Source organism: Orbicella faveolata, unplaced genomic scaffold, assembly GCF_042242905.1.
Source record: "Orbicella faveolata isolate gen_17 unplaced genomic scaffold, um_ofav_v1 contig_27, whole genome shotgun sequence".
NCBI lineage: Eukaryota > Metazoa > Cnidaria > Anthozoa > Scleractinia > Merulinidae > Orbicella > Orbicella faveolata.
In genome coordinates, this window is record NW_028301555.1 from 2,926,841 (window position 1) to 2,954,681 (window position 27,841).

At 38.1% G+C, this 27,841-nt stretch overlaps 1 protein-coding gene and 1 pseudogene across 3 annotated transcripts in view; one reads left to right on the forward strand and one right to left on the reverse strand.

Annotated features, from left to right (window-relative positions):
• LOC110067355 (uncharacterized) overlaps positions 1-6,446 on the reverse strand; it is a 28,917-nt pseudogene extending 22,471 nt beyond the window's left edge. Inside the window, exons 1-5 of the transcript XR_016209324.1 lie at positions 6,249-6,446; positions 3,224-3,354; positions 2,401-2,445; positions 1,199-1,275; positions 207-281 (exon numbers count right to left, since the gene is read on the reverse strand). The product of XR_016209324.1 is annotated as an uncharacterized LOC110067355 (transcript). The remainder of the gene's footprint in view (positions 1-206; positions 282-1,198; positions 1,276-2,400; positions 2,446-3,223; positions 3,355-6,248) is intronic.
• LOC149107150 (uncharacterized) overlaps positions 1-27,841 on the forward strand; it is a 114,907-nt gene that overhangs the window by 56,291 nt on the left and 30,775 nt on the right. The window contains exons 1-2 of one of the 2 annotated variants that reach the window (XM_089296523.1): positions 20,382-20,432; positions 21,085-21,172. The exons of the other annotated variant lie outside the window; for it this stretch is intronic. The gene's annotated coding sequence lies outside the window, so the exon portion shown is untranslated. Of the gene's footprint in view, positions 1-20,381; positions 20,433-21,084; positions 21,173-27,841 lie in introns of those variants that run through there. 2 annotated transcript variants of the gene reach the window in all.

The window sequence follows — 27,841 nt, forward strand, 5'->3', positions numbered from 1 at the left end:
TCGTGTGTACAGACCTCACTGCGTTCAGTCTGTACTCACGACCTCGGTCAAGATTCTCCCATACAGACTGACTAAGCTCGGTTAATAAGAGCTAAATATACAACTGCTTTCCCGCATTGTGTTTGGCTGCATATTCTCTATCGCATGGTACAAAGTCAAGTAAACTTTGCAAGTGTACATGTAAAAACTGGTCAAATAACACATACCTGAGCTCCAAGTCTTGAATAATCCAGATGCATGATTTTCACTGCAACTGACTTCTTATCAGGATGGAAAGTATCCTTTGTGAGAAAAAAAATTTTTTTAGCTACAAGCAGAATATAACACAGACAACCAAACATGTTATAACTTAGAAATTACAATTAGACAAAAGGGTTATTTACCAAGCGTGAGGTCAAGATGGCTGGATATTGGCCAAGTTCTTTATTTTTGCATGTTTATGGACTGAGACGGAGTTGAGGTCCAAAAACATGCAAAAAAGAAGCCAATATCCAGCCATCGTGACTGAACAAGCTTGGCAAGTAAAGGATTTATTATTAATATGGAAAAAAGGAGACTATTTGCTTGTGGGACACAGCAGGAAATCCTGAGCAGGCAAGACAGTGCAATCTTGAATTGCCCACTCAGGTAGCCAATCACAGTGCAGGATGAATTCCGTTTACTGCTCACGGAGCTAGCCATATAATTGTAAAATAATAAATCATGCTATAGGGTGGTCGCTGCTGATGTTAATACTAATTAGTTATTGTTTACCAATGTTGTGTAGAGAAGACTTCATGTGATAGTTTTATAATATACATGAATGCACTTACAAGTAAAAGGAACTTGATTGTGCAAACTGTCCGTTATCAGTGACATTGTTTTATAGCTCTTCCCAAGGGTGTAATATTGACAGGATTTCTGGTCTGGGTTTTTAAACTAGAAAATTTCTGGGTGGTCAAAATTAATTTAATAATTTCATGTAAAAGGCTTCAAAAGGACACTTAAATACCTGTTTTGTTCTTGAAGTATTGCAAGTTGAAAAAGAGAAAGAATATTTATTATGATAAAACTCAGAGCACATAATGTATGCACAGTACCTGATGAATTTACAATTTTCAGCAATTATCAAATGTGGACAATTTTTTCACATTGTATTGTATACTACATGTACAGGTTGAACAGTAAACAAGGATGAAGCTGTTTATTATTTTCTCACCTCTGCAGCAACCAGGATTGAAGATTGTCCTTGTCCAATAGCTCGAACAAATTTGTACCTTCCAGCAAGCAAAGGAACTAACAGAACCACACAGAAATACAATGTACGACTTGTGACAAGCAGCCATTAACAATTTCAACTGCTCAAAGGATCATTACAATTCTAGATTGAAGTGAGCAATACACTAGTGTAAGGTCTTTATCAGTCTGGAATCAAAAATACATTATTTTATTGGGACCTTAAGATAGTTGCAAGAGTATGTCCAACTGTTCAGTCAAGTTACACAGTCATGAATCCTTAGTAAATGAATTCCTTCCTATTGCTAGGTATGAAAATGAAGCTACAATGTAATTAATATTGGAGTTCATCAATAATTAAAGCATATACAATTACATGTATGTACCCTGGTTGTCATGTACTATACTTGTGGAAGGCGAGGTGGCCTCATGGTTAGTGCTCTCATCTCCAGATTGAGCAGTCTGGGTTCAAGCCCTGGCCGGGGACATTACGTTGTGTTCTTGGACAAGACACTTAACTCTCACAGTGCCTCTCTCCACCCAGGTTTATAGGGGGGAGTAGAAATACTCCCAGTTCCTTAATGCTATCGAAACTGGGATAAGCGTCGGCCTGATTGGCCACTAGGCTCATATGCAGACTTTACCTTACTTCATGTACTTATTCTTAAGGTTGTGGCCACAATGTAGTTTATGGACCATTGAAAACAAAATGCCTTTAGAACGACAAATGTTGCATAAAGCCAAAAAAACTAAATATTTAATATTTAGGCAGTGTCATATTATTGAGAATGTTATATTTTTATATCTATTATTGTAAATAATTATTTTTAATTTTATGTACTTACATTTTAACTGGTTTGCATTTTCTTTTGTTTACTTGTTTATTAATTAATGTACATGTATGGTATTTTAAGAGTGGGCTTCCTGTAAAGTAACTTTTAAGCTGAGCAAAGTAGTCACGTTAAATGAAGAATTACTTAATACTTTACTTACTTCGTAAGAAATGTTTCAGGTACATACAACTGTACTGAAAAATAAATTATTGCGTATTCATGAATTGGCTTTAGTTAATTTAATTATCATTGGCTGGATATTGGCCATTCATGTTTACAAGTTCTTTTTTTGGGTGAACCAAGATATAGACCCAGATATTTTTTGTTTATTCTAGTATTAAGGACAACATACTTGGATAACATGGTTGGAATTTTCCCTCTGAATCTGTCTGAGATCCTCGTAATATGAAAAAAAAAAACAAAAACAAAAGAAAAAAACAAAAGAAATATCAAACGGCATAACTGCACATTCCAAGCAACTACAGTCAACTTGCAGTATGACTCCTTCTGGCATGACAACTTCTGCAGTTGTACAGCATAATAAACTCCATCCCAAATAGAGTACAAGAACCCTGCCTTACAGTGAATTGGGAACCCATAACATGATCACCTCAATATCACAGTCAATTTATTCTTGCCTTCAGGAGCAAAAGCTCAGTACTGAAGTTATTTGCTATTTACTATTTAAAGAACCCTCTAGGCTGATAATACGGCCAACCTGTTAATTAATACAACCAGAGTTTTGTGGCCTGTCAGTGACTAGATTAACAGTGTTCCACGGTTAGTACGCTCCTACATGTAGCAATTAATTGTAGTTACATGTACATGTAGGAGTGTTTGCACCAGTCCCTTACTAAGCAAGTATAAATAAGAGTTCCGCATCTCATTTCAGCCCAATTTGCAAAAGAATCCTTTGACTGTTGGGAGCCGCAACATGTTGTGTCTCTTTCTCGCTTGCTTCTAGATGTTACTGTGCTTCTCATTTCCCCTTCCTCCCTTTCTCTATCCTTTTACACTTCCAACTTGCTTCCACAAGGTTGTATTTCTCTCTCTCTTATCCAGTGAGCATGAAAGGGATTGTCACAAAAATGAGGCTACACTAGAGTACAATTTTACAGCAATTACATGTTGTATCATTAGGAAAGCACTATTGATTATGATTGTTTTTATCTCACCATGTTTTTTATGAGGAGCTAAGTTCTTCATGTCTCCAAGGTGTTTGTATAGCACTTTCAGTCCACCTGAAAGTTGAGCAGAAACAAACCTTGTGGGAGGAGAAACACTTGCTCTGCAGTAGTCAGTACCGCTATGTGAACAAAATGAATGAAGAAATTGTCACAATTTAACCAAGTGTCTCTTTTACATACAAAACAGTTACTGTATGTGCGTGCAACTCTAAAGGTAGATTTCCACAGTTGTTGTTGTTGTTTTTTTTTTTCACCTCCTGTTCCCTAACGGGCATAGTTTTACTGGCCTAATGATGTAAAATAAAACAGATTATTGTCTAACATCCATGAATACCGTCCAAATATCATGTGAAACGAGTACAAATATACAGTGATATTGTACAGTTAATTGTACCGTAGAAAACCTGTTTGCCGGACAGGTCACGAGTGCATGCAAAACTGTCACACTCTCCCTCTTTCACTGACAAATTTATTGACTAGAGCAGTTGGATAATAAATCTCTTATTAGATGTTTTGATATGTAGTATCACTGTATATTTTTACTCATTGTTTGTATTTTGATTTGCCTTACGGGCTCGTCAAAATACAGCACAACTCATAACGATTATACAGCGATACTACATATCAAAACATCTAATAAGATGTATGAAATGTAGAAATGAATGCCTTGCATCTGCAGAGAAAGGTGAACAAGGTTCAACTGTTTCTGTACATTTTTCCTTGTGTAGAGCCAGGTGCTTGTTCTTGCAAAGTCAGATCTCTCACTTTCACCATCGTTGTGGTTGCAGGAAAAGTTGAGGATACAATAAGAGATTAACTCCAAAGGCAACCAGGTTTCAGTTTCTTTCTTTACACGATTGACAAATGCTTTCAATAACACAACTCAAACCATGATTAAACTATATGTACTGTAAGCCCACTGATAAGTCATGATATAATTATACATGTATTTCTATACAATGCATAAGAATACTGCCAAGCGGATGACTGCTGGTTGGGTAACCTTGGTAATTACTACACAAGCCTGCAAATAACAGTCGGTCATCAGACAACTGTCCGGTAAATTTGAGGTTTTGACAGGCAAAAGCTTAGCCTGGTTGGACACTCTGACCAGGCATTTCTGCTAAAATGAAAAATATTTTAACTGGAAATTTGTGGCTGAATATGGGACAAGTTATTTTGTTATACTGCCACACAATACTACGCAAAAAAGGTTTGTTATCTGTTTTGTTTTTATTCCAATTCTAAGAATTTTATCAGGCACAGTGCGTCATCTCAAATGTTATAATTATGTCGAATTGCAAACATCAGCACCACTATCCCTACATGTTAATTTAGGCATTTTGCGGTGGCGTTGTGAAAGATCGTGAAGCCCTATTTAGTCTGAATTACGTTCATCTGATAAACTACTAAAAACTGAGGTCTTATGTAATTACTCGTTGTTTGTTGCTACCAAGTGTTGTGGAATTAATTTTCAGTCATAATACATTGACCCGATTATAATAATTATTATGGAAATTGAATACAAGGCCCAAATACTCACGTTTCGTTTATCTGAATGCAATCGCTTTCAAAAACAGTACTTTAAAACCTCTAAAACGTAACCAAATTTTTTCTAGTCCGTATGATCAAAAATCAGTTTAATTTTTAACTCTTATAGTTTTTTTACGTCTGTCAGTGTGGTTGAAATATAGTTTCCGTATCACAGAAATGTTTTCGTGAAAAGCCTGGTGAATGTACAGATTAGTCACGCTTTATAGTCACGACCACCTCCGATTCCTAATTTTAAATAATTACGCAAATTTTTTATTCAATTGACCCCAAAAACTTCCAGAGGAAACTTGCTTTCAGAAAAAGTAGAATTCATTTCAGCCAATTTTCAAGTCTCTGAATGTCCACGCAGGGGATTGTTTCATTGCGTTTCCCATTTTTCCTTAGACTTCTTGGGAAACTTGTTATGTTGGAAACGCTTGTGTGACTAGGGGTATAAACGTTTGTAAATTTGTCAATTTTCAACAGGTAAAATAATACCAGAAGTAATGTACAGGTCCCCTTGCTAGTGCTTGCTGTAGTAGCGATTTTACACTCAGTTGACTTTTAAGCTATTCGAATTTACAACCAATATTTTGGAGAAGAGTCTACACTGAAATACCAAAATGTCTCAAATGTCTCTCTTCAATTTCTAATGACAAACAATTTTTTTTTTGTCCGACCAGACTGGCTTTTTGTCAGGTCAAAACTTGTCCTTGTCCTGACAAATGACCTGCCTACAGACAAAAATTATTTGCAGGCTTGCTACATGTATATATTTGATCCAAGTATTAAACCCCTCCATATAAGCAGTCCATACATCTAATGTATTTCATTCTACATTTGAAGCTAACAAAATTCATGCACTTCAAGCTGCATTTAAAAATAAATAAATAATAGCACAGCAGTGGAAATTGTGCATAAGAAACAACAACCAAATCCAAAATCCAGTCTCACAAAGTTCTGAGTTAAATGTGATCAGTGAGGACAGCTCGGACAAATATAAACGTAAACAAAAAAAGTTAAATACCCCCGGCACTGCCAAAAATTGGCCAAAAATAAAGACAAGTATTTCCATATTGAGAATAGCCTTTAAAAAGATTGTCCTCATCCAGGAGATCTGGTGACCGGTATGGAAGACTCCCGGATAATCTGAGAGAGTTGACATAGATGATTTAAAATCACTCGACAAATTACTCCTTGAAATTGCGCTCCAGTCCACTCAGTGCAATTGTTACCAGTTACTACAGTGCGTTACTTTATGCAGGCATCTTTCAGTCGATCAGGTGACGCACTGTACTGATCTCTATGCTGATTTTACACTTTTAGGTAACGAGCAATGATCACTCAATTAGATAAATCAAAACTGCAACTGCGGGTAATCTTTTCAACAGAACAGCTTTAGCTACCAATGCCACTCAGAGAGTAAACTCTTTTCGATCTAATTCTCACGACAATTCTCACACATGTAAACAAAACTAACCTTTGCGTCGAAACTGGAGCAAATGCTCCATCCAGTTTCAGCATTTCAATTAACTAAGAGTTGGCATCCTTCAGGAGTATTACCTGCTTGCGTTAAGAGAGCAACACAAGTCGACCGATCAAATAGAAAAAACTTCTGGTGAAAGTTTTCAGGTCGTGCAGTCTTGCCGCCATTTTTACAACAGTTACAAGATCTCCCCTCAGTGAGTTCTATCTACTTGGTGTAGAGAGCACGTTGTGTCTACATGGACTTGTTTTCGAGGAGCTGCAGTGAGATAATTAAGTAAGCTTACTAGCATAAATTGTCAGTACTCAAGGCCTGACTGTACTAGGAATCAGTTGAAAGGGTTTGTAATTCCTAGCAGTTTGAACATATAATCCAAAATAATTCGTTCATCCTAGTGCATAAACTGACCCAAGTGAGAAATAACCGCCTTTAACAACAAGCTTGCTGGATCTTACAGTGTATGAGATTGATCAAACAGGTCTGTGTACTTTTAACTAGTATATATGAAAAAGACTTATTTTCATATGTTAATACTGCAAACATACCCCTGCTCCCTCATAAAGGTATTTTCATTTGTCTGACCCTCCGCCAGTACATGTACATGTGTACTTTCTGTTAAATATATGTTTTGTCCTCTGAGGCACGTCTCCCCTGTAGAATTTTTGATGATCCCGTGGGTTGAGTACTCTGGAGTGTAATCTCTGAATCTGTAGGCACTCCCTAGCTAAACATTTTCAAGACGGCAGTTTTTACAAAACCCCTAAATGATAATCAGAATTCCAGGGGGGTCTCCCATATAAAAATGATGGGGGTAGTCGTCGGAAATTTTGAAAAGAACCTCTTGTATTCTCTTGTATTCCCCTGTATTCTCTTGTATTCCCCTGTATTCCCTTGTATTCTCCTGTATTCCATTGTATTTTCTTGTATTACCTTATATTCTCTTGTATTCCCCTGTATTCCCCTGTATTCCCTTGTCTTTTCCTGTATTTCCTTGTATTCTCTTGTATTCCCCTGTATTCCTCTGTATTCTCTTGCATTCCCTTGTATTCCTTTGTATTCTCTAGTGTTCCCTTGTATTTCAAATGACTCGTTGATAGACACGGGAAAACTCAACAGCAATTTTCCATTTTAAGGTTACGGATGTCTTAAGGTTATCTAATAACGTAGCTTGAAGAATTGCTATATTCTTTGAGTAGCTTAGCAAACAGCGAAGAGACTACTTCACAAGAAACATTTTAAGAAGTTTGTGATCGAACTTTTAATCACGTGCGAAAAGACTTCTAAATGAGAACGCTTGACAGTTTGTTTATCTTCTTGTATTTTTATTCTCAAGGATGTCTTTTATCACTTAGTAAAATTAATATGATGTAGTTCTCACCAGCCAAACTTTGCCACTAGAGATTCAGTTTGTTCTGTTTTGGTTTCATTGTCAGTTGAAATAGACTTTAAAAACCTAGGTCTTGATAAGATAGTCATACTCTTGCAGTTGTTTCTGATTGAATTTTGTTGTCTTTTAAATTTCCCTTTACTGAGGAACAGCTTTTAATCTACAAGGCTGTATGTTATTTTAAAACGGTCAGTCTAACTTAAAATATAATTGCATTTGTGTGATTTTGTGTTTAATAATAATGCTTTGAATTTCTGTTTTTGCAGTAATGCATGATCATCATGGGTTGGATGAGGGAAAACATACACAAACCAAAGAAAGTCTTAGTAGAGAAAGGACTAGGGATGGTGAGCATCAGCCCTTACTATTATATGTATCAGTTGCCATGTGTTGATAACTTTTTTAGAGTTGTGTCTTGCCAAAATAATTCATTTTTTTGTTACCTCTACGTAATGGGTCTTAATCGTAATGGCTGCACTTTTTCAAGAATTTTAGGGCTTATGTCCTTATATTATGCTTTAATATCTGGTTAGCTTATGAGTTTTTTTCTTGTACACTAAGTACTCCAGCAATACTAAGAAGAACATTGCAAACGAAATGTGTTAGAGAAAGCCAACTTATAGTTTTGGCTATTATTTTTCAAAACACATCTTCTTCGAACCTGGATAAATTAGCCAGTTTCTAATTTTTAATTCCTTTTCATCCCTGCTACAGTATGAAGGCTTAAAATTTAGCACAGGGAGTGTTTAGTAGATGGAGTTTCAAAAACTTAAGGAAGAAGTGATTGTACAGTACCACTTTGATGCACAGCTTAATATCCTTGTGTATCCATTAAACTAGTCAACAACCCATAGAACAAAATAATTTTGTTTTTAAAATTGATATAAAATAAAATCCTCAACTTAAAGGTAGTTTGGGAGGTTCTGTGGTATATTATAGGTTAAGGTATACATGTAGACGTATGGCAGTGATACAAGCAATTTTTGCTGCATGTTACACAGAAGATAGTTGCATATCATATGTAGTTACTTAAGCATTTTTCACAGTGCACATATTTTTTCTATTCTTTGTTGTGACTCTTATTTAAAACCCCAAAAGCTGTGAACAAGACAGCTTGTAGGAAGTTGAGCTTTCTGTGTTAGCAAATAACAACCTTAACTTTTGAAGTGCCATTTACAAAGTAACCAACAGCACTTTAATGAGAAAACTGGTAAACCATACATGTAAAATTGCCCCTACTGTATTCTACATGATTGTATACTTACAGCCTGCAAAGCACTCACTTTCTTTCCTGCAATGGTTTGGGGCACAACAAACATAACTGAATTAAGAGAGGTTGAGGAGTCGAAGAGGCAGAGCAAAGAAAACTTTTGCATGCCACAAAGCTTTAGAATGAGCTTGACAGCTATTAATGTTGGACACTAACTTTCTTGCTAATATGCCCTTTGGGTAACTAGTTCTGTTTTTGTTGGTTCCCCTTGTGTCTTTTTAGTTGCCTACCTAGTAGACTTTTGTTGCCCATTAGCACTCACGAGAAAATTTCATCTTGCAGAAATGCTCAACTTTATTTTATAAACTTGCCTTCTTCTTTTGGTGTTGCAACAGTGATTCATTAGGTGATTAATCAGTCATAGAGCACATCCCTCACAAGATTTTAAACATCCATGAACTGTGCCCACACATTTTGATGAGACTCCGCTTTTCAGACAAATAGACCCAGTGAAGCGCTTTTACTGGTCAAATACGATGAACCAGCTGTCATGAATGAAAACATAATTCATGCCCTGAAGCACATCATTAGCATTAATATTATTGTTATTGTTTTTTTGTCATCGTTGTTGTTGTTTTTATTATTGCCATTTTTATTTATTATTATTGTTATTATTAATAATTGTCTTTTTAACTATGTATTAAGGAGCTGCAAAAAGATGGCTCGATCAGCCTGTACCTGTAGTACCCATTTTATATTTGTAATCATAGAACAACAAAACTCTTTCTCTGCCTCACCAGAGATCAGTCGGGGGGTAGCTTACAATCCTGACAACAGTGCCCCATTTCTTTTTGAGTCACAACAGTAAAACTTGTAGCCAAAATATTGCTGTACCGTGCAATTTGTGTGGAAAGACTTTGACACAAAAGTTATTTCCAAATAGTGTTGCAAAATGCATCTTTGAAAATTCAAGGAGGTTGTCAAGCATTTTATAGTGTTTTGAGTTCTAGGGATTAGTGCTTTTTATGGTTCGCACAATCATTAATCGACTAGCCACTTTGATTTAGAAAGCTTTGGGGCAAGCTTCTTACAAAATTTGGGCCCGTGGCTTGTTTCAGAAGTGAGAGTCAATTATATAGAACTTTCAGTGAATGATAGAGTTGAGTTTACATGTCTTTGACCATAATACTTCTGAACTTCTGCTCAAGTGATTTCCCCAAAACTTGGCATGGTTTTTATTGAGTCAAAATAAGTTGGTTCCAGAAATAATATTGAGTAAAAGTATGCCTGCCCAGCAAAATTTTTTTACTGGTAGTGTTGTTGTTCAAAAAATGGGGTCCAGTCAAACACCAGTAAGAATAAAAATATTATCCCCAGTAAATGGAATTAATTAACATTATCACCGAGTGAAAGACAAAATATTTCCCAAAATTTCTTAGCCAACACTTCAAAGCCCCAAACTTTGACATTGGTGAGTGTGCCCGGAATAACTGCAGAGCCATCTTAAGTAATGATGAAATGGAATCAGTAGAATAACTATGATAAGAATGGTGTTATCCTTTTGATACAATAACAAACAGTGGGGCTTGACTTTTCAAAATTACAGAAAAACTCAAATTGCATCCAGGGCCACCAGATCACAGTTTTCATGCAATATACATTTAAATAGAAAGGAAGTGTTAGCCAAATTAACTTTAACTAAAAATAACAGACACGTTTTAAGTATAAAGTGGTTTGCTATTAAACAGTTAAAAAAGTTCCTTTATATTGCTATATGTGAAAACATAAAAAATGAAAAGGTTTTGTCAAACACAACCTGATACACCACCACTACCACCCACATATGGTACTCTCCCATGTAGATGTGGAAGGAAAACAACTTGTTTTCACTCTAAGAGGAATTGGAGTTTGCAAGCCCTGACAGCAAGCCCTGACAGCAAGCCCTGACAGCAAGCCCTGACAGCAAGCCCTGACAGTTGTTCAGATTGTTTTCTTTGGAGTTAGTGACAATAAATTGATTAACACCAAATTAATTAAGAGAGCACTCAACAAGCAAATTGATGGCATTTTGTTGGGTTCTTCATTAGGCCATTGTTTTTTTTATCATGACAGAACTCAAAAGTGATATTGTTCATAAAATGCTTGACAGTGGCCTTATGTATGACTAGTTTTAAGGATGTTATTTTGAAGATATGCTGTTGATGGACAAACCAAATAAATCTGATATGTTTTACGGTCAACAAATTTGAAGATGACATGGTCCATTTCCTGGACATTTCCCTGAAAAGAACATCCATTGACATTTATAGGAAGCACACAAACACTGGACAGAATAAACATTGGCCTTGCAAAATTGCTTGGGTTAGAGCCTTGTTGCACCAGGCTTCTCGTATACGTGAAATAAAACGTTCCTGTTAGGGAATGGCTTTCCTAAATCTGTGGCTTCTAATCTTGTGAGGTGTTTCAGACACAGTAGCTAAGAACCTAGAACATTTTATCCCAATAACAACAAGACTGTGAGTTTTAAGGATTTTAGATTCTAATGTGGGGTTTGGGACTGGCACTACTGGGTAAGTTTTGCTAGCCTTATGATATAATTTTTGAAGCAGATGGGAGCTCCTCTGGGGGCCTGTCCAGGAATCCCCATCAATGTCCCAGACCAAAAATGACATGTTCTTCATTACTTCATCTCATACAGGAAGTAAGTGATGTCTGAACAGTTTTCATTGAAGTGCCTTGAAACCAGAACCAGAGTATTACATGTAACAATATTACAAACAACACAACAAAGAAAGTACAGGATGCAAGACAGAGGACAGTGATGCAAACCCAAATGCAAGTTAATTTTGAAACCAAATTAAAAATTGCTATATAGAATGAGACGGGTAACTGCAATCACAACTGGTGGTTTGCTATTTGCATGAAAAATTAGCAGACATTAAGTTGAAGGAAGTGAGTTTATAGAGAAGTCCATTTCCATCATGTTAATCAAAAACTGGTTTTCTTATTTAGGTATAGAAAGGCAGTATGCATAATTATTTATAATTTTAATTACAGCAATATTACTGTTGTATTCTGGAGGCGCAGTGGCCTCATGGTAAGTGCGCTCGTCTCCGGATCGAGTGGTCCAGATTCGAGCCCCGGCCAGGGACACTGTGTTGTGTTCTTGGGCAAGGCACTTTACTCTCACAGTGCCTCTCTCCACCCAGGTGTATAAATGGGTACCGGCAAATTTAGTGCTGGGGTAACCCTGTGATGAACTAGCATCCCATCCAGGGGGGAGTAGAAATACTCCTAGTCGCTTCATGCTAAGGAAACCGGGATAAGCTCCGGCCTGGTGGGCCACTTGGCTCGTATGCAGACTTTACCAACCTTACCCCTGCTGTACTTTAGATTATAATTCCAAAGCTCGTTTTAAAATCTGATTTCAGTTTCATTAGGTAGTTTGGTGCTTTGGGCCCAAAACAGCAGCCTGAAAACGGTCCCTGTAAGTTGACAAGCCCTTGTGTAGCCAGGAAGTTTCAAGAAATGGGTCCCTTCACAGAAAGTGTCAGTTTTCCACAATATTGTCGTGTCCATTAATGAAGTAAATCCCTTTCCATATTTTTAATAGCCTGGCCAAACCATACCTGGAGGCATTAGATGATAAGATCGATGAGGAGGAAGGAGAGTTAGAAGAAGACGAAGAAGAAGAAGAAGAAGGATAAGAGGATCAAGAAGAACAAGAGGAAGGGCAAGAAGAACAAGACAGTGATGATGAAGACCTCTACAGAAAGTTAATAGAGGATGAGAATAATCAGTATTTATTTTGTAGATTTTTTAAATTTTTATCAGTATTTCTTTCACAGATGTATTAATAAGTAATAATTAAGTAAATAGAGGATGAGTCTGAAATTGTTTTGATTGTTCTACATTTACAACAGCTTATTCAAATTAGCCCAAGCTCAAAGGCAAACGATTCCATGCATAATTAATGTAAGGGGTGGTGCGAAAATCTTGCCAACCTCCCTGTCAAAATAAGAGAGCCCCTCTGCCAGTTTTGTCCGCATAGTATAACTTCAACTGACGGAATCGCTATGATAACGATGACGACCATAAAGCGCTTTGTGGTATATTGAATAGGCCACAAAGCGCTTTGTGTTGTTTTGAATTGGCCACAAAGCGCTTTGTGGTGTTTTGAATAGGCCACAAAGCGCTTTGTGGTGTGAAAAATTGGAAAAACCAAATTATTTCAGAAAATAGCTGTGAGATATTTGCGAGTCAACGAGCCATCCAGTTTTCAATGTTAAATCCCAAAATAAAACACCACATAGCGCTCTGTGGTGTTTTGAATAGGCCACAAAGCGCTCTGGGGTGTTTTGAATAGGCCACAAAGCGCTCTGGGGTGTTTTGAATAGGCCACGAAGTGCTCTGTGGTTTTTCGACTACTACTGCTGTTTTGTAAAGCAAAGCGAACTAGGAACAGTTAGAAAGCACTCCGGCCATAAAATCTACTCGACAAGAAACTTTCTGTAATAAATGTTCGATGCTACAGGAGACGGCTTACCCAAAAAGGTTCAGTCAGCCTCAACAAACTCATACTGAGAAGAGGGCTTTCGCGAACCGGCTTTCGTGTGAGTGACACTGGAAACAGAGAAATATTGCGCAGATTGAGTGGTAGTTTTACAGCACCGAAACTTAAATTGGTTACACTGCTCCTCAGGGATTTCGTTTTGCCTCTGTAATATCATTGAACGATCTGAACGATTTGAGGATAATCGAAGCGCGGAGTTTAATATTGGCTGGCCGGGAACACGCAGTTCGAAAACCGGAGAGTAACCACTGTTTAAATCTTCGATCGAACTTTCATGTTGAATTTGAAACTGAAAATACACTAAGCGGTCAATTTCCGATAGGAATTTTGTGAGGTAAATGCAATTCTTGCAAATAGTCGCTGCATATTTACGTTTAGAGTCACTCTGGTTCAGAGTACAGACATACAAAGTCAACTACTGCTTCCGTACGGTACCCCTCGAAAAATCAATTTTGCTCGAAGACCGAACTGCAACGGAGTTTAGTTACCAGTCTTATGCTGCGTGTTGCTAGATAGAACGCATGATATGGTTGGCTCTGTATATCACATTACGTCAGAGGACATGTCTGCCACATAGGACATAACTGCAACGGTACAAGGGATAACTCCCCGCGCGCTCCACTCGGTCCAGGGGCCCGTTTCTCGAAACCCCCGGAAACTTTTCGGGCCCGTAGAGCCATTTTTAGTTCATCTGTATGTAAAAACGGAGAAGTGTATACGCCTGAAACTTCTTGTATGAAGGGAACCCCTGTTCGTATTAAGAATATGTGGATAAAACAGCTCTGTAATCGTAAGGTTCGAGATTTGACTATGGCTCTACGGGCCCGAAAAGTTTCTAGGGCTTTGGAGAAACGGGCCCCTGACCGCTTTCGCTTTAAAACAATCCAATCTGACCCGTAAATAGCGGCTGGGTGCGAGCCTGGTGCGGACGCGTAGTTTCCTTGGCGCCAAGTAACTTCGCAATGATTTTATTTGGCGCTAGGAGTATTATTTTATTTTGGGAGCTGAAAGAAGTGAGACAGGCTGTTTATTAAGGATAATGCCGTGCTTATTTCTGACATCTAATACTCGTGTGTACAACGAAAGAGAGATCTCTTGTTTGAAGGAATTGTGCTTTTGCGTGGAAATAACAGTCGAGACAATTGTCCTGTAACAAAAGTCTGATGTGAGCTGGTCAGAATGAAGAAAAACCATGGACGGATGATCTCAATGTACTCTGATGACGATGTAATTAGGAATAGTTAGGCTTGCTTACAGGGGGGGGGGTGCTGCTTATTGGAATAGGGGCACTTATTAACAAAACCACGCCCTTATAGGAAAGGAAACGCTAAATCGAATTCTAACGGTAACTGAGAAATATTATGAGTTTTGTGGGAGGGCCGGACGGGAGAATATTTGCCTCTAGAAGTTATCGCTGTGTATTTCTATGAGGTTTGCTGTAAAGCAAGTAGTTAATTATCCTTCGATATTGCTTGATACTTAGCCGAGTTACGTAAAATCAGAAGATATTCGCATCAGGACAATTGTTGTACTGACTCAACAAATCGTCACTAAAGCGCAATTTTCATTGCTCTCCAAAATCGAGCGGGTTGATAAAGTCTTCTTGAGCGCCCTTCCAAATATGAAAAACTTATAACGTTACAAGGGCTTCCTGACCGTATGGATATCTTGACTGTTTGTTGAACAATCACGACAATGAAGAATATACGAGCTTATTTTCGGGTAACTGTTCACTACTGAAATGTTGCTGAAAACGAACCGACAGGATATTTCGGGTTTTCTGATGGTTTTCTAGCACCTGCGTTCACTCTTGTAAAGCAAATGGAAGAACAAGTGAGTGAGCTTTACGAGAATGCTCCAGTAAAGAAATGACAAACCTATGCATTAGGTCCAGAAATCTAAAAAGAAATGAAGTTGTTGTCTTCTTAAACGCTGCAATATACAGTGGAACCTGGATTTAACGAACCTCTGTATAACGAAGTCCTCGGTATAATGAAAGACATTCCTCGCCCTAGTAATAGTAAAATATATGGAAAAGAACCTCGATACGACGATACTTGGTTATAGCCAACATATTTTGCCAGTCCCGTGGCTAAGGCAGGGACGTAGCGAGGATTTTTCAAAGGGGGGGGGGGGGCACACTATGTCGTTTTCGCCACCAGTTGTAGCTTGTTTGCTAAAAAAAGGCTTACAAAAGGAGGGGTTACGGGCACCCCAGGACCAACACCCCCCCCCCCCCCCCCAAGCTACGCCCCTGTCGAGGTTCCACTGTAGTTCAATATATGTTGTTCGGATATCACAAGTCAGGCTTGGGAAATTCGAAATAGGACGAGAATCTCCTATCTACATTTAGTTTGCATATGTGGTAAAAGTATGGAAAAAGTAAGGAAGGCTGTAGTAGGAATGTGTTAATGCAGAAAAACATCCATCCCCCGCTACTACTTCCCAAACCCCCAAAGCACGTGATTATCGTGCCATCGTCGATTTCGAAGAGCTCCGTTTTCAAAATGTTTTTCGTGGAAACTGAAACGCAAAACCGGCGTTTTCAAATTCCTCCGGGTTGAAGAGCGTTTTCGAAAAGCTCCGTTTTGTGACGTGGTAGGCCTAACCGTAGAAATAAAGGTGCGTTTTTTCATGCCCGGGGAGGACTCCCTATAATGGCCTCTGCGGGGAGGCTTCGCCCGAAAGGGTTACCTTTTTCGGGTTTCAGGGATATAGAAGGGTAGGAATTTCATGAGTTGAGGTATATTGAAGGGTTGGGAAGTCTGTCATTTAGGTATTAATATTTTAGAGGATCCTTAATAAAATATTTCGCACATACACTCCTTATGGCTGTGTATCATTATATAAAAGAACTACATGAAAATATGGTAAGAAGACCAGTTACAGCAGTTATAATACAGTGTTCGTAAGTAGGTATGTGAAGGGGCTACCTTTTTTCAATGAAAGTTTTACGAACGAGGTACCTTTTTCGGTCAAAATGGTATATAACCTCGGGGCGGAGCCGTTAGATTACCTTTATTTACACAATAAAAATAAACCTTATGCGAAAGTGCTAGTGGCAAGGCTGACCGTAGAATGTCACAAGTTTCTCGACCTCTCTTTTTACAAACGCACTAACCATAAGCCTTCGCGTACTAGGCTCGCATGAGTTCTCTGTTCCGTGTCGGCAAAATATTGATTTATGTCAATACCGATTATCCCAAATTACATTATTATTTAATCTGTGTGATTTGAAATTTCTATTAAAAGGGGTCCCGTTATTTAGTATCCTCTCCAAAGAGACAGTCATTTTATCCACGAAAAAAGTTCTTCAAGTTGATGTACAAGGCAACACTGTCCTCTGCCAACCTCGTTCCCAGGCTCTGTCTCTCGCTCTGGGAGGGCGGGAAGATGAGAGACCCTGAGAACGAGGTTGATCCCCAGCCAGAGTATTGAATTATTAAAAGAGAGGAGGAGAGCGGTGAAAAATCAGAGGTCTAACTGTGTGAAAAAAAAAAAGAGGGAAAAAATGTAACTTAAAATAAGCTGTATTTTGGCTTTACCCTCTCAATGCCCGTAGAGTGCAAAAAGAAATACTAGTAACTTACTGTCTTCCTTGTTTATGCATTATACAATAAGGATTCATATTTGCAGTCGTCTTGTCGTCCGAGACAATAGAAAAACTCGTCCGGACGAGTTTAGTTTGACTCTACTAAAGCAAAAAAAAAACCTTTCTTAAATTTTCTTATGGGTTCCCTGCATTCTGACCCCTTCTCATCCCTTTAAAATGTTTAGAAAACAGAGAAAGATTAACAGCTTTCTTTCGCGATAAGACTTCGATAAAATTATCAATTTGATCTGTCATTTTGAATGATGTGGTATCCTCCATGAATGAAATCATTGCAGGCTTATTGAATTTCATTTTGTCAACCTTTGATGCTCTGTTCTGGATCTGCATCCGCGAAAGCACGTGGCGCGATCGCATCAGCTGTTTTGATCAGGATGTGGCGTTCACTAATGTTAACACTATCAATTTATTTGCAACCTTAACTTTGCATTTCAATACCCGACAGACACGAATGGAATTTCCTTCGTCTGATGCTTGCTTGGAAGACTTAACGCATGTTAAGGATAAAAAACACCAACAAAGTGATACGTTTAGATAGCTATATTCATCGCCACTTTTAATTTATTCTTACCATTGCAGACTTTCATCGTTTGGAGAACACAGTACAGGGAGGAACAAACTAGCACTGAAAACCAATCAACTGGTTTCTGCGGAAATTAACGTTTGTTCAAAGTAAGTGGTAAATTTTGTATTCTCTTTAATCCTCTTACTGTCAGGGAAAACTAACATCTAAGTTTTTCGAAATAACTTTGAAATAAATGTATAAATGTCGTGTCAGTCAGATTGGAAAGTTATATTTAAAGCTTGTGAGTCAAAGGGTATTAAAATCTTGAGTATCAAGGGATTGATGGTTTTTATGAGCAAAAAACAACGAAATTCTAAGACAATTAGACCTCAGTTAGTTTTTGAGACATTTACACAACATCACAAAATAGATAACAGCTACTTTTAAAAATCACAGCTACTACTAAAAATAACACACAAATTGCACTAAGTGTTATTTTACCGGCACTAGACATTAAGTCTTCCAACAAGGGAAAGTCCCTGATTTTATGCTCGCCTGGCAACATTGTTTCAAACGAACCAGTTTTACAGTTGTAATATTACTCTGTTTTTTTGTGTTAACTTCCCTGGCGTTCTTTGAATATTTGTTTGTTTGGGATATTAATGAATGAATGAGTTGCCAGTAATCGGATACCCGTGTTTGCGAAAAGAATTCTGGGATCGTCAGGGGGCAAACATTGCAAGTCGCTAGAAGGAAATGTATGGCGAAAAGCTGTTTCGACGCCCAAAAACATTGTTTTGGGGAGAGATCAACGCTTTTTCGCCTTTGTTTTATCGCAAATGGATTTTGGCAATGTTGATACATGGAAAATGTAAGTTTTTGTTTGAATAACCGTGAAATAAGTGATAAAATTTACCGATAAACGCCCTTTTGCTTGCGTGAGGTTTATTGTGAAATACGTTCAAGAGAATATTCAAATTTCAATACACGCCTGATCTCGAGAGGCTACCCGGAGCAAATGGTAGAAGAGACCCTCCGAGAAGTTAAATATTAAGACAGAAAAGAAGCTCTAAAACAGAAATCGAAAATTGCAGAAGGAACTACTGCCCTTTGTGTCGGGCAATTTCACTCAACCGTCAATACCAAACTTTGGAAAGCATAATCACGCACAAATGGCACTTTCAAATACAAATACTCAGAGATATATTCAGGGAGCTACCCTTGATCTGTTATAGAAAAGGAAAATCACTGAAATACGTGCTTGTAAAAGCAAAACAAAGGCTTTGAGCAACACTAGTAGCCACACAGCATGAGTCGCGCGGACTCATTTGTCATTAAATCAACCCCAGACAGTACAATAATCGCCACCGGGCTTATTTCCAGTATTATGTGTACGACTAAGCTTTCAAATAAGCCAAAAGTAGCCTGTACACAACTTAAAAGGCTTTACAGGGTTATTTCCTCTCGATTTACACCTAATTAATTTTGTAATATTTTCAGACCATTACGCGATGTAGATTTCACAATAAACTTCACGCAAGCAACGGAGTTTATCGGTAGATTTTGTCACATATTTCACGGTTATTCAAAGAAAAACTTACATATTCCACATATCAACATTGCCCAAATCCATTTGCGATAAAAACGACGACGAAAAAGCGTTGATCTCTCTCAAAAATCGTTTTCTTGTACCTCGAAACAACTTTTCGCCATACATTTCCTTCTAGCGACCAGCAATGTTTGCCCCCTGACGATCCCAGAGTTCTTCGCGCAAACACGGGTATCCGATTACTGGCAACTCATTCATTCATCTCATTTCTCATTTTTATCGTACACTGCATGTGTTTAACGCAACAAACTTGGTTAGTTAAGTTACTAAGCTGACTTGCTCTTGCCAGCTTCATTACATTCTCATGCTTTCTTTTTTAAAATCAGTTTCTATTTGTGGCAGTGAAACTCAGTTAACTTTCATAATATTCGGTCTGCCGCCTTAATGTGTTGTGAACAATCTCTTGTAATTAGGACGTTGATCTATTGCTAAAACTGTCATCGGATAAATTCTTATGACGGCTACAGAGGTATACAGGAATTAACTGTCGAAAGTTAACTGAAGTATGAAGAGCGAGTCACTCTTAAGTTTAATATTGCTTCATAAGCACTTTCACTTTCGTTTCATGTGACGTTGAAGCTTTCACATCTATTCGCAGGTGTTTGGTAAAGAAGAAAAAGTATTACTACTCGGTGCTGTTTTGCACATTTGTTGTTCAGAGGTATTTTAATCCTAGTACTTTGCTTTCGCGCTCTCAAGTCTCACTGGATTTCCTAAGATAACGATTTTGGCCTTGATCGTCGCCCCACGGCACGAAAACAATCAATCAATCATCTCGGGGGAGATTGCTATATTTGGATAGCTATATTCATGGCCATATTTCATTTTCTCAGAGGTTACGTTATTACACAGGAATTAACTGTCAAAAGTTAACTTAGAAGTATGAAGAGTCACTCTTAAGTTTAGCACTTTCACTTCCCTTTGATCTGACGTTGAAGCCTTCAGGTTTATTCAAAGGTGTTTGGTAAAGAAGAGGGAAGGAAAAAGTAGCGGTTACTTCGTTATGATTTGAGCCGAAACATCAGAAGGTAGAAACTCTGTCATTTGCTTAACAGTTTGGCAACAACTTTGCATTTTTCAAGAATGCATGTCTGAATAAATGGTCGCTCGGTTGCACTTAGCTTTGTTTTAAGCACTTTAGAAGTCTAAGTGTGATTTAAGAAGGTTGTATTAACGTCAATGTTCATCGGATTTGTTCTTGCAGACTTTGATAGTTTTAAGAAACAACGGGAGAACAATTCAGCAAAACCAATTAAACAGTTAGGACATCAGAGTTTGTTCCAGGTATTTTGCACATTTGTTGTTCAGAGGCATTTTAATCCTACTACTTTGCTTTCGCGCTCTCAAGTCTCACTGGCTTTCCTAAGATATTTATATTGGCCTTGATCGTCGCCCTTTGGCATGAAAAAAATCAATCCATCAGGTCAGGAGAGATTGCACGTCTTATAATCATTTTGTTTAAAGATTAAACTTTCTCGTTTTTCAGCCTGCACAGGTAATGAAACTCACTTTAACACAATAATTGATTGCCGGCTGTTCAATGTTTTGTGATCAAGCTCAAATTATTTTTGCGTAGTTTCGGCAAGCTCTCCATCAAGAGCTTTCGGTTCCGAATCTTTCTATTTATTGGCATTTTTAGTAAAGCCAATGTGGTCACTTAACTACATGGGAAACATTGTTAAAACTGGTACTGAAGTCTTCGAATCCGGGAAGAAGGAAAATGCAATTTGAGTAGAAACTTTTAAAGGAAACAACTTAATCATTTATTTATTTGCAACCTTAACTTTGCATTTCAATACCTGAACACGAATGGAATTTCCTTCGTCTGATGCTTGCTTGGAAGACTTAAGGCATGCTAGAGATAAAAACTCGAACAAAGTGATACGTTTAGATAGCTATATTCATCGCCTCTTTTCATTTATTCCTACGATTGCAGATTTTGATCGTTTGGAGAACACAGAGAGGAACAAACTAGCACTGAAAACCAATCAACTGAGTTTCTGCGGAAATTAACGTCTGTTCAAGTAAGTAGTAAATTTTGTATTCTTTTTAATCCCTCTTACTGTCAAGGAAAACTAACATGTAATTTTTCCGAAATAACTTTCAAACAAATGTAATAAATGTAATATCAGTTAGATAGGAAAGTTACATTTAAAACTTGTGAGGGAAAGGGTATTAAATGAGCATCGCGTGATTGATGGCTCATGTTTTTATAAGCACAAGAAAACGAAATTCTAAAACTGAATTAATCGTCAGTTTGTTTACGAGACATTTACACAACATCACAATATAGATCACAGCTACTTGAAATAGCACACAAATTTCGCTGTGTTTTTCTACTGGCACTAGACATAAAGTCTTCCAACAAGGCAAAGTCCCTGATTTTATGCTTGCCTGGCAACATTGTTTCAAACGAATCAGTTTTAATACTTCTCTGTTTTTTTGGTTTTAACTTCACCGCTGGCCTTCTTTGAATATTTATTTGGGATATTAATTAACCCCCGGCATTCAAACATTCAATCTATCAAGATAATTCATCATAATTCAAAGCCCTTCATATTTTTTTTTATCGTAGACTGCATTTGTTTAACGCAAACTTGGCATTTAAGTTGTTAAGACTTGCTCTTCCCAGCTTCATTACATTCTCAGGCTTTCTTTTTTTAAAATCAAAGTTTCTATTTCTGGGAGAGAAAGTCAATTAACATTAATAATCTTCAGTAGATACGTTTGCCGCCTTAATGTGTTGTGAACAATCTCTTGTCACTGGGACGTTGATTTATTGCTGAAACTATCATCGGATAGTTGTAACGGCAACAGAGTTCAGGTCACTATACAGGAATTAACTGTCAAAAGTTGACTGAAGTATGAAGAGCGAGTCTTAAGTTCAATATTGATTCATAAGCACTTTCACTTTTCTTTGATAAGACGTTGAAGCTTTCAGATCTATTCACAGGTGTTTGGCAAAGAAGAAAAAGGAAGAACATACATAAACTTTATTAATGTGTCTTAACATCTAGCCGATGGGGAAAAAAACCCTCTACTAATTGGGGACACTACATATAATTAACGACCTGCTAACTATTTCCTAATGAACTATTAAAAAAAGCCCAACAATATAATTAACCATATAATATAGTTAAAAACCAACAAACTATTTTCTAATAACAATCAGCTAACGAGATAAATTATTAAAAAGAATTAAGAATTACAAAGGATGCAGTTGGAACAATTGTCATCTTCTACCATTACACTTAAATCAAATTTACGGATACGACTTTTAAAACTAAATAGTGATGGGAGGGTTCTAATTTCGCTTGGTAGCTTATTCCACAACTTTGGTCCCATGGCCAGGTAGGTGAGCGAATGTTTACCATATTTCTTGGTCCTAAATCTGGGAATAGCGAACTCCGCCACCCTTAAGTTGTAAGGCGAGCGATGGCATTCCTCATAAGATTGGTGTTAGCCATTTTCGGGTCCCCCCGCTGTTTCATACATTTGATGGTCATCCGCGTATATAGAGAGATGCGAAGTAATTACATATGTCAGATCGTTCTGAAAGGTGTTCCATAACAATGGGCCTAGGGCCGATCCTTGTGGACAACCCCTATCACTCCTCTTCCATTCACTTCTAAAAGCTCCCAGTTTCACTCGGTTCAGTCGATCACACAGGTAGGATCGAAGTAGATCACGCAGTTCGTCATGAAATCCATACGATTTTAATTTGCTGATCATTAAGGAAGGATGGAGCGATTGAAAAGCCTTACTCAAGTCAGTAGACAAGATTTTAACAGTTTGTTGGTTATCACAGGCTGATTTCCATGCTTCAATAAGACTTACCAGTGTTCTTTCACAACTATGACGTGTACGGTATGCCCTGATTCGAGGATCCAAACAGCTGTCAAATTGCTTTGAAATCTGGTCGCTGAGTAGCTGCTGAAATACCTTACTAACCACTGGAAGGACAGTTATTGGTCCATAGTCCCCACTATCTTGTAGATCCTCTTTCTTAAAGACGGGCGTCTATTTCCCTCTTTTCCAGTTGGTTGGCCATTGACGATTTGTAATACATGAATTGTACAGATTCGCCACCGGTATAGCTAGTTTCTCCGCTCCATACTTCAGTACTCTGGCTGGCCGATTGTCGTACCCAGATGCTTTTCTGCTATCAGGTGACTCCAGAGCATTTATGACTTGTACTTGGTTTGCTGGATTGGACTTGATCATCGGTTCTGAACTATTCGCCGTTTATATTCGCAAGATACTTGGATGGTTGTTTAAGTCACTCTCCGAGGAGTTTCTTAAGTTGACATCTCCGATATCGCTTGCTATCGTTGCAAAGTGATCCGCTAATATTTCCGCATCAGTTTCTTGGTCGCTAATGATCTTGCCGTCAACTTTAAGTTAATATCAGTCCCTATGACCCCTTTCCTAGATCCAAGAAACGGTTTAGAAGATTGGAAAAATTTCTTGGGTTTTCTTTAAGGTCAGAAGTCTTTTTATTCCTGTATTGCCGTATAGCAATTCTTCTTTGTCTGACTGCCTCATTGCGACATTTCACCTTCTCTTCCCAGTTTTGCTGTGTCCTTTCATTTAGATACATCTTAAAAGCTCTTCTCTTTGCTCGGATGGCATTCTTCCATGCGGTTGTCATGTAGAGTATGTCTTTATCCTGTACTCGCTTCTTTTTCTGGGGGAAACATGCGTTTACAAAGTCTTGCATGAGTGTATTCCAATAATACGCCTTGTCCTCAACATCATCAAACAGGTTTCCGACGTGCCCAGGTGCCGTCATTAGTAGATTTTCATATTTCACCGGATCAAAGTTTTTGTAGCGCCTGAAATGGATGATTTTGCGTGAGTGTTTCCTCGCTTTTTCTTTCATTATACCATAGATGAGCATATGATCACTTAGGGCAGGGTCAAAACTCCTCCTCTAATGAACAGGTCTGGTTGATTGGTCAGCAGTACATCGATAAGCGTGGCTGTTGTTGTTGTTTTTCCGTTTCTATCCAATCTAGTTGGCTGCTTTATGAGGCATTCAAAGCCCTGCACCATTTCGAAATCCAGGAGTAATTTGCCTTCTTTTCTGTGAGGCCTTAGCCTGTCTAGGTTAAGGTCACCAATGTCACTGCGTCTCCTTGAAGTTACCCCCAAATACAAATGTGGTTCAGTTCTTCCTCTAGCAATTGCTGGTATGTTCCCACTAATGGTCCAGGCGGTCGGAAAAGACCAATTATTATCATGTTTATCTTCCCAATTTTCACGTCCAACACGATTGGCTCTATGCACTGGTAGTGACGATCAGGTTTTAATCTCCTGCATGGGACTATGGTGGAGATGAGAGCCAAGATACTACCGCCGCCTTTTTTCCTGTCATTACGATATAACCAATAACTAAATGGCAGGCTAAATTGATTGTTTGGGTAAGTGGAGTCGATCTTTGTTTCACTTATGGGTACAATCTACGCTATCAGGGTTTTAATCATGTCAGTCAATTCTTCAAATTTATTTTGTATGCTGTTGATGTTCAAATGACACAGCATTGTTCCTTGTACATTTGTTGTCCCTCGAGCTTCAATCTCCTTGGGTCGTGTGGATCGATCTGCATAATTTCCTTCGATTGTCGCCTCAAGATTTGCATAAACGTCAGTGAAATTGAAATCAATTTCGTCGATGTTAGCTTGTTCAAAGAAGGAATCCGAGAAATTAAATGGAGAGCAGCAACTCCAGCAGTTCCAGCTTTCTGCCTCAGCGCACATTTGTTTCGTCAATCCTACAGATTTCCAATGAGCCTGTTGTGAACATTCTGAACACTCCAGGATCCGTTTCGTGTTCTGGCCGATGACCCGTTCACATAAGCAACATTTTGCTCTTACTTTAGTCTGGTTCTGTTTTGGTCCAGGATTTGGACAACCTCCTGAGAGTAGTATCCAGCAGTCAGGATTAGACGAAGCTTTCGTGTTGTTGTAGTAAAAAAGCCTTCGCTGGAAAAATTTCCTTTTAAACATTCGAAGCGTCCGGCGAGTCGTTTTAGGATCCAAAATTGTCAACAAATTAGCCACTTTTGTCTCTGTCGCTGTCTCTGTCTTGTTCTTGTGACCAAATCCTACATCACCAACGCCATCTTCTTCTGTTTTCCACCGTCACAATACGATTAACAGAAGGAAACAAGCGAATACTATGCCACGTGAAATCAGACGTCCGACCGCCATGCTCACTCCGTATTACTACTCGGTGCTGTTTTAATCCGAAACGTCAGAAGATAGTAACTTTGTCATTTGCTTAACAATTTGGCAGCAACTATGCATTTTTCAAGAATGCATGTCTGAATAATTGGTCGCTCGTCTACTGTTTGTTTTGAATACTTCAGAAGTCTAAGAATGCATCTATTTCTCCAAAGTGTGATTTTAAGGAAGATTGTATTAATGTCAACGTTAATTGGATTTGTTTTTGCAGACTTTGATAGTTTTAAGAAACAACGGGAGAGCAAATCAGCAAAAGCAATTAAACAGTTTCTACAACAGATTCTGTTCCAGGTATTTTGCACATCTTTTGTTGCGAGACATTTTAGTCCTACTACTTTGCTTTCGCGCTCTCAAGTCTCACTGGCTTTCCTAAGATATTTATTTTGGCCTTGATCGTCGCCCCACGGCACGAAAACAATCAATCCATCATCTCGGGTGAGATTGCACATCTTTCAATCCGCAACCTGCACTGGTAATGAAACTCAGTTTCACATAATTACTTATTGTGCTGATCAATCAATTTTATGATCAAGTTCTAACCATTTTGCGTAGATTTGACAAGCTTTCCATCAAGAGCTTTCGGAACTCAAGCTCTCTGTTCATTGACATTTTTAGTAAAGCTAACGTGTTCACATTACTGATTACCATTCAGTGGATAAAGTCAAGAAATTGTGATCTTATAGAAAATAGATAGAGAATACACTTCTCCAAGTTTTAGGTTTGTGCGTTTTCCCAGCCTGCAGATATTTGTCGAAATGTTTCGCAGAAATTTACAGAGCCCAGTATGGAAACGCCATGTTGGTGTTCCTCTGTGGTGCACCAATATGGCGGCGGGAAAATAGTGTAAACATTTGGAACTTACATTGGTTATCAAGGCGACTGATTATCTGTAATGAGCAACCAAACATTTGCATAAGCACTTTTCTAATGATCTAACTTCTAAAAAAGCTAAAAATTAGATAGGTGTATATTTTCTACAAATGCGATTGTTGCTTTTTGTCACGCACCGCCAGAAACTCTGAAATTCAAAATACGCTGGTTTCCAAACGAAGCACACTACTAAGCTGTAACATTGTAAACAGATATAAATTTACCCCCTCTTATCCTCCTCCCTTAGAAAATGATGACGTCACATGAAAACGATCTATAGTTTCGTCTGCGACTCTGAGGATCGTTTGCGCTCGGAATAGTCAGATGGCTTCTAGCTTATCCCAAATTCGTGTCTCATGCAGTACCTTGACAATGCTAAGCTTTCCACCAGAGATAGAGAAGAATGTACAGGCCATGAAAATCTCTAGGTTTTTACAGTAGCGGTGAACCCGAGATCGAAGAAATCCTCAATGGCTCCCCGGCTTTAGGGTCGCACAGATCAGCCCACTTCTTTGGTCTTTTTCTCGTTTCTGATCGAGTTTCATCGAGATAGAGGTATTGAATGAAGAGGAATACTCTATCCTACGCATTCTGTATTGCTACAGCCTCCAACAACACATCTTCCTTGCATTCTGCAACGAATTTGACACACACTATCGCATGTTCGCATATATTCTTATCAGAAACAAAATATTGTTATTGCGAAATGACGTCAGAAGCCAGCTCGTCCCATTCTCCACTATTACTCAGTCGTGAACATGGAAAAGGGCAATTTTACAAACTTTGAAAATTCATACCAAATCAACGAAAATAGCTACAACTATAATTTTTTCGCAGTGGTGATCATGAGAAAAAGGAAATTTATATTAGCGAAAAAAAAAAAAAAAATAGGGGGTTAATGGCACTTTAAGCCATGCTAAGGATAGCAAAATTCCAACTTAGTGAAACTTTTAGGTAGCTATATTCATGGCCACCATCGGGAAGTTATTTTTCAAGTTTGTGAGTGAAAGGGAAGAATAGCTTGAGTATGACGAGATGGTTGGGTTTGTATGAGCACAAGAAAACGGTATTCAATAATAATTATCTAGTCTTTAGTTGTTTATGAGACATTTACACAACATCACAAAACACATCACAGCTACCTGGAATATAATACACAAATGCGAGCAAATGTTATTTATTAGTTCTAGACATAAGTTTACCATCGAGGGAAAGCCCTTAATTTTATGCTTGCTTGGCAACATTGTTTCGAAGGAATTTTAATCACTTTGTTTTCTTGTTCTAACGTCTTTGAATATTCATGTGGGACCTTAATTATCCCCCGGCATCAAAAATGTTGGCAATCTCTATTTTGACCAAGGTAGTTGAAGTTACTTTCCGTATCGGAAACTTTAAAATTCAGCAAACTTTGTCAAGTTACTAAGACCTGCTCTTGCCATCTTAATTATTATCTTTCTTTTCGAGATCAGACTTTTTATTTACGTCAAATTGCGTTCAGTAAGAAAACTTAATTTAAAAAACTAATCGTCTACGGTCTGCTGGTTCAACGGGTTGTAACAAATTGCTAGGGTTTTGAAC